This window comes from Glycine max, chromosome 7 (genome assembly GCF_000004515.6).
Source record: "Glycine max cultivar Williams 82 chromosome 7, Glycine_max_v4.0, whole genome shotgun sequence".
Classification (NCBI taxonomy): Eukaryota; Viridiplantae; Streptophyta; class Magnoliopsida; order Fabales; family Fabaceae; genus Glycine; species Glycine max.
The window spans coordinates 20186972-20195408 of NC_038243.2; positions in this window are offsets into that span (position 1 = coordinate 20186972).

Consider the following 8437-nt stretch of genomic DNA (forward strand, 5'->3'; position numbering starts at 1 on the left):
AGGTCTTTGGACCAGACAATATTTGAACAATACAGAATTGTCACCAAGTAAACAAGAAAAGAAAGGAAACCACGATCTAAAGTGGTCCTCTCCCTTTCATTGCCAACCAAAATCCTGTGCACAAGTGACTTTCTCGCCCCGCACTAAACAAAAACAGAAAAGGAAAAGGCCAAAAATACTCAAAGCCAAATTTCCTACCAAGAAAACTAACCATTCCCAAGAAAAAGTCCTATTGATCCATGATCACGCATGTAATCTTTGATTTGATAGGAAATGATTTGCAAAATCAAGTCATGACATATCTATGGTTCAGAATTAGGATAAAACACTTACATGTGTGAGATTGATACACTTTGAGTGATTTTCTCCTATTCTTGTTGAACCCAATGTTTCCTCTAAATGGTAATTTAGAAACGAAATGCTAACATCCAAAATCTCATTTACGGTTATGAGAAAATTTCATCAGCATACTCTCCTTCCTCGATAGACACATTGTTTTTCATCCAAAAAGCATATGTTGCTCTGATCAGTTGGAAGTTTTGTCTCTTTACTAAAGCATGTTCGCATTTTAGTGAAGAAAACACCAAGACTATTTTTAGTCTCATAGTTATCAAGAACTACGTAGGTCTGAGTTCCTCATCACAAATTGAGGATAGGTAGGAGCAAAAGCCCTGCTTTTGTCGACCACCCCACCTTTTGTTACCGTGACCCAAGAGTCCGGTGGCATACGGAGCCACATGACCGTGGGATCCCCAAATCCGTATGTTCCATCATTTATCATTTGTATGTTCTCTTGTTTCTATGACTTTAGGGACTAATGTTTGTTTTGTTTTTTTCGATTGTCGTTTGTTTTGTGCATACATTTTGTTTGGATTGTTGCGTTAGTGCTTACTTCGTTATTGTCGGTAATGTTTGTTGAAATTCCGGAACCTTGTAGAGTTTTCCTTTAGGAACGTTGTCCTAAAAATAAAACGAACAAAAATCATGATAACACCAAGAATAGAAAAAGAAAGAGGTGTTGTGAACAAATATCGTGAAAAGAAAAGAGTTTTTATATGTAAAATTGTATGGAAAGATTTTGTGTGTGTATAAATAATGTGTGAAAAGAAATTCTTGTGCATGAGCAATGAGTGTGTATAAAGAAATTTTTGTATAAACCACGAGTGTATGTTGAAAATACGAAAAAGAAGTCTTTGAACAAGAATAGAGTTTTTATATAGACCATGTTGATATAAAGAGAAAGAGTTTTTAATGCGTGTGTATACAGAAAAAGTTTGTCGTGAATAGGAATGTAGGTGTACAAAGAAAAAGTTTTTCTCATAGATAACGATGGATGTATAGTTTTTGCGAACATAAAAAATGAAACAAAAAGAAAAAAGAAAGAAAGACCTCGAAGGTCGGCATGTTATGGTCATAGGAAGCATAAATCATTCGTAGAGAGCAAACATATCTTTTGGAAACAAGAGACTGACGCTAAGAGTTTATTTTCTAGAATAACCGAGATGAGAATGGATGGATTCATTGAACCGATGAAAGAACATAATTTGGAAATATTGGGTCTACTTGTGTAAATCCCAAGCCTTAGTATCACAATGCCATAAACTGGATGCTTGAGTACCCACCTAGCTGTAGCCATGACTAATTTTGCATGTTGTTCCCAAATCATCAATGTTACGCGTGCCTTGTGGAAATAATATGGAAATTCAACCCGAGACCGACACCTTGACACATGAATTTGTTTTGCCCCAGATATCAAAATCGGGCTCGCACGATGAAAAGACCATGTTGAGACACAACCTTAAGCTACTTTGAACCTTGGCCCATGAAAAGAATCCTCATCCTTTCCCCCGGAGAAAAGGACGGCAAAATCTCCTCAAGGGAGAGCGAATAACGAATACTAAAAACCCGAATTCCCAATCAAAGATCGGAAAGGAAGAAATGAAAAGAAAGAAAAGAAAAGGAAAAGAAGGATTCCCGATCAAAGATCGGAAGAAAGTAAAAAGAAAAAGATCGAAGAAAAAACAGAATAATTCCCGATCAATACAGGAAACCAGGAAAGAGAACGGAAGATCTTCTGACCAGATAAATTTTCGGCTGGGCAAATGACTGCCGGCAAAGGAAAACCCATTTTTGAAGTAGTTCTTCCTTTGGGATTGCCATTCAAGGTCGCTCCCGGTTGGCGGTATCCTGCCCCACATAAACAAAGAGGAAAATACCGAAACACCCAACTTTCTCTCCAAAAACACTACCCTCGGGAAAATCCTATTGATCCGTGATCGTGCATGTGATCTTTTGGTTCGATAGGAAATCATGTGCAAAATAAAGTCATGGTGCAACTATGGTTTGGGATTAGGGTAAAACACTTGCCTGTGTGAGATTTTATACACTATGTGAGATTTTATTCCCGGTTTCAGTTTGACCCGACGTTTCCCCTGAATGTTCATTTAAAAGCTAAATGTTGACATCCTGCCCTTCATTTTCAGTTACAAGGAAAATTACTTTTGGCATGGGTATATTGTTTCTCTAAGATATGGTGCTATCGCGAATGATTCATTTTTCCTTACTAAAGCATGTTCCCCTTTTTAGGTGAAAAAACCCGGTGGACCATTGGGTCCACCCTCAAATTTTATTAGAGTTCTATGAATTGATTACCTAGCGTTGTTCGTCTATCCTCCACCCTCAAATCTTATCCAGAGCCCCATGAATTGTTTGTCATTCATGCATCCTCCACCATCGAGTCTGGAGCCCCACGAATTGATTGCCTAGCGCTGTTCGTCTATCCTCCACCCTCAAATCTTATTCGGAGACCCATGAATTGATTGCCTAGCGCTGTTCATGCGTCCTCCACCATCGAGTCTGGAGCCCCACGAATTGATTGCCTAGCACTGTTCGTCTATCCACCACCCTTAAATCTTATTTGGAGACCCATGAATTAATTGCCTAGCGCTGTTCATGCGTCCTCCACCATCGAGTCTGGAGCCCCACGAATTGACTGCCTGACGCTGTTCGTCTATCCTCCACCCTCAAATCTTATTCGGAGACCCATGAATTGACTGCCTAGCGCTGTTCATGCGTCCTCAACCATCGAGTCTGGAGCACCACGAATTGAATGCCTAGCGTCGTTCTTCTATCCTCCACCCTCAAATCTTATTCGGAGACCCATGAATTGATTCCCTAGCGCTGTTCATGCATCCTCCACCATCGAGTCTGGAGCCCCACGAATTGATTGCCTAGCGTTGTTCGTCTATCCTCCACCCTCAAATCTTATTCGGAGTCCCATGAATTGATTGCCTAGCACTATTCATGCATCCTCCACCATCGAGTCTGGAGCCCCACGAATTGATTGCCTAGCGTTGTTCGTCTATCCTCCACCCTCAAATGTTATTAAGAGACCCATGAATTGATTGCCTAGCGATGTTCATACGTCCTCCACCATCGAGTCTGGAGCCCCACGAATTGATTGCCTAGCGTTGTTCGTCTATCCTCCACCCTCAAATCTTATTCAAAGACCCATGAATTGATTTCATAGCGCTGTTCATGTGTCCTCCACCATCAAATCTAGAGCCCCACGAATTGATTCCCTAGCATTGTTCGTCTATCCTTCACCCTCAAATTTTATTCGGAGTTCAATGAATTGAGTGCCTAACGCTGTTCATGCGTCCTCCACCGTCGAGTCTGGAGCCCCAAGAATTGATTGCCTAGCGCTGTTCCTCTATCCTCCACCCTAAAATTTTATTCGGAGTCCCTTGAATTGATTGCCTAGAGTTGTTCATGTGTCCTCCACCATCGAGTCTGGAGACCCACGAATTGATTGCCTATCACTGTTCGTCTATCCACCACCCTCAAATCTTATTCGAAGACCCATGAATTGATTGCCTAGAGTTGTTCATGCGTCCTCCACCACCGAGTCTGGAGCCCCACGAATTGATTGCCTAGCGCTGTTCGTCTTTCCTCCACCCTCAAATCTTATTCGGAGACCCATGAATTGATTGCCTAGCGCTGTTCATACGTCCTCCACCATCGAGTCTGGAGGCCCACGAATTGATTGCCTAGCGCTGTTCGTCTATCCTCCACCCTCAAATCTTATTGAGAGATCCATGAATTGATTGCCTAGCGCTGTTCATGCATCCTCCACCATCGAGTCTGGAGCCCCACGAATTGATTGCCTAGCTTTGTTCGTCTATCCTCCACCCTCAAATCTAATTCGGATTCCCATGAATTGATGGCCTAGCGCTGTTAATTCATCCTCCACCATCAAGTCCAGAGCCCCATGAATTGATTTCCTAGCGTTGTTCGTCTATCCTCCACCCTCAAATTTTATTCGGAGTTCCATGAATTGAGTGCCTAGCGTTGTTCATGCGTCCTCCAGCGTCGAGCCTGGAGCCCCACGAATTCATTTCCTAGCGTTGTTTGTCTATCCTCCACCCAAAAATCTTATTCGGATTCCCATTAATTGATTGCCTAGTGATGTTCATTCATCCTCCACCGTCGAGTCTGCAGCCCCACGAATTGATTGCCTTGCGTTGTGTGTCTATCCTCCACCCTCAAATCTTATTCGGATTCCCATGAATTGATTGCCTAGCGCTGTTCATGGGTCCTCCACCATCGAGTCTAGAGCCCCACGAATTGATTGCCTAGCGTTGTTCGTCTATCCTCCACCCTCAACTTTCATTCGGATTTCAATGAATTGACTGCCTAGCACTATTCATGCGTCCTCCACCGTCGAGTCTGGAGCCCCATGAATTGATAGCCTAGCGCTGTTCGTCTATCCTCCACCCTCAAATTTTATTCGGAGTCCCATGAATTGATTGTCTAGCGTTGTTCATGTGTCCTCCACCATCGAGTCTGGAGACCCACGAATTGATTGCCTATCACTGTTCGTCTATCCACCACCCTCAAATCTTATTCGGAGACCCATGAATTGATTGCCTAGCGTTGTTCATGCGTCCTCCACCATCGAGTCTGGAGCCCAACGAATTGATTGCCTAGCGCTGTTTGTCTATCATCCACCCTCAAATCTTATTCAGAGATCCATGAATTGATTGCCTAGCACTGTTCATGCATCCTCCACCATAAAGTGTGGAGCCCCATGAGTTGATTGCCTAGCGTTGTTCGTCTATCCTCCACCCTCAAATTTTATTCAGAGATCCATGAATTGATTGCCTAGCATTGTTAATGCATCCTCCACCATCGAGTGTGGAGCCCCACGAATTGATTGCCTAGCGCTGTTCGTCTATCTTCCACCCTCAAATCTTATTGGGTGTCCCATGAATTGATTGCCTAGCGTTGTTCATGTGTCCTCCACCATCGAGTCTGGAGCCCCACGAATTGATTGCCTAGCTTTGTTCATCTATCCTCAACCCTCAAATCTTATTCGGATTCCCATTAATTGATTGCCTAGCGCTGTTCATTCATCCTCCATTGGTGACTCTGGAGCCCCACGAATTGATTGCCTAGCGCTGTTCGTCTATCCTCCACCCTCAAATTTTATTCGGATTCCCATGAATTGATTACCTAGCGTTGTTCATGTGTCCTCCACCATCGAGTCTGGAGACCCACGAATTGATTGCCTATCACTGTTCGTCTATCCACCACCCTCAAATCTTATTCGAAGACCCATGAATTGATTGCCTAGAGTTGTTCATGCGTCCTCCACCACCGAGTCTGGAGCCCCACGAATTGATTGCCTAGCGCTGTTCGTCCATCCTCCACCCTCAAATCTTATTCGGAGACCCATGAATTGATTGCCTAGCGCTGTTCATACGTCCTCCACCATCGAGTCTGGAGTCCTACGAATTGATTGCCTAGCGCTGTTCGTCTATCCTCCACCCTCAAATCTTATTGAGAAATCCATGAATTGATTGCCTAGCGCTGTTCATGCATCCTCCACCATCGAGTGTGGAGCCCCACGAATTGATTGCCTTGCGCTGTTCGTCTATCTTCCACCCTCAAATCTTATTTGGAGACCCATGAATTGATTGCCTAGCGTTGTTCATGCGTCCTCCACCATCGAGTCTGGATCCCCACGAATTGACTGCCTAGCGTGGTTCATCTATCCTCCACCCTCAAATCTAATTCGGATTCCCATGAATTGATTGCCTAGCGCTCTTAATTCATCCTACCCCATCGAGTCCGGAACCCCATGAATTGATTGCCTAGCGTTGTTCGTCTATCCTCCTCCCTCAAATTTTATTCGGAGTTCCATGAATTGAGTGCTTAGGGTTGTTCATGCGTCCTCCACCGTCGAGTCTTGAGCCCCACGATTTGATTGCCTAGCGTTGTTTGTCTATCCTCCTCCCTCAAATCTTATTCAGATTCGCATGAATTGATTGCCTAGCGCTGTTCATTGATCCTCCACCGTCGACTCTGGAGCCCCAAGAATTGATTGCCTAGCGCTGTTCCTCTATCCTCCACCCTCAAATCTTATTCGGAGACCCATGAATTGATTGCCTAGCGCTCTTCATGCGTCCTCCACCATCGAGTCTGGAGCCCCACGAATTGATTGCCTAGCGTTGTTTATCTATCCTCCACCCTCAAATCTAATTCGGATTCCCTTGAATTGATTGCCTAGCGCTGTTAATCCATCCTCCCCCATCGAGTCTGGAACCCCATGAATTGATTGCCTAGCGTTGTTCGTCTATCCTCCACCCTCAAATTTTATTCGGAGTTCCATGAATTGAGTGCCTAGCGTTGTTCATGCATCCTCCACCATCGAGTCTGGAGCCCCACGAATTGATTGCCTAGCACTGTTCGTCTATCCACCACCCTTAAATCTTATTTGGAGACCCATGAATTAATTGCCTAGCGCTGTTCATGCGTCCTCCACCATCGAGTCTGGAGCCCCACGAATTGACTGCCTGACGCTGTTCGTCTATCCTCCACCCTCAAATCTTATTCGGAGACCCATGAATTGACTGCCTAGCGCTGTTCGTCCATCCTCCACCCTCAAATCTTATTCGGAGACCCATGAATTGATTGCCTAGCGCTGTTCATGCGTCCTCCACCATCGAGTCTGGAGTCCCACGAATTGATTGCCTAGCGCTGTTCGTCTATCCTCCACCCTCAAATCTTATTGAGAGATCCATGAATTGATTGCCTAGCGCTGTTCATGCATCCTCCACCATCGAGTCTGGAGCCCCACGAATTGATTGCCTAGCTTTGTTCGTCTATCCTCCACCCTCAAATCTAATTCGGATTCCCATGAATTGATGGCCTAGCGCTGTTAATTCATCCTCCACCATCAAGTCCAGAGCCCCATGAATTGATTTCCTAGCGTTGTTCGTCTATCCTCCACCCTCAAATTTTATTCGGAGTTCCATGAATTGAGTGCCTAGCGTTGTTCATGCGTCCTCCAGCGTCGAGCCTGGAGCCCCACGAATTCATTTCCTAGCGTTGTTTGTCTATCCTCCACCCAAAAATCTTATTCGGATTCCCATTAATTGATTGCCTAGTGATGTTCATTCATCCTCCACCGTCGAGTCTGCAGCCCCACGAATTGATTGCCTTGCGTTGTGTGTCTATCCTCCACCCTCAAATCTTATTCGGATTCCCATGAATTGATTGCCTAGCGCTGTTCATGGGTCCTCCACCATCGAGTCTAGAGCCCCACGAATTGATTGCCTAGCGTTGTTCGTCTATCCTCCACCCTCAACTTTCATTCGGATTTCAATGAATTGACTGCCTAGCACTATTCATGCGTCCTCCACCGTCGAGTCTGGAGCCCCATGAATTGATAGCCTAGCGCTGTTCGTCTATCCTCCACCCTCAAATTTTATTCGGAGTCCCATGAATTGATTGTCTAGCGTTGTTCATGTGTCCTCCACCATCGAGTCTGGAGACCCACGAATTGATTGCCTATCACTGTTCGTCTATCCACCACCCTCAAATCTTATTCGGAGACCCATGAATTGATTGCCTAGCGTTGTTCATGCGTCCTCCACCATCGAGTCTGGAGCCCAACGAATTGATTGCCTAGCGCTGTTTGTCTATCATCCACCCTCAAATCTTATTCAGAGATCCATGAATTGATTGCCTAGCACTGTTCATGCATCCTCCACCATAAAGTGTGGAGCCCCATGAGTTGATTGCCTAGCGTTGTTCGTCTATCCTCCACCCTCAAATTTTATTCAGAGATCCATGAATTGATTGCCTAGCATTGTTAATGCATCCTCCACCATCGAGTGTGGAGCCCCACGAATTGATTGCCTAGCGCTGTTCGTCTATCTTCCACCCTCAAATCTTATTGGGTGTCCCATGAATTGATTGCCTAGCGTTGTTCATGTGTCCTCCACCATCGAGTCTGGAGCCCCACGAATTGATTGCCTAGCTTTGTTCATCTATCCTCAACCCTCAAATCTTATTCGGATTCCCATTAATTGATTGCCTAGCTGTTGTTCATTCATCCTCCATTTGTGAGTCTGGAGCCCCACGAATTGAT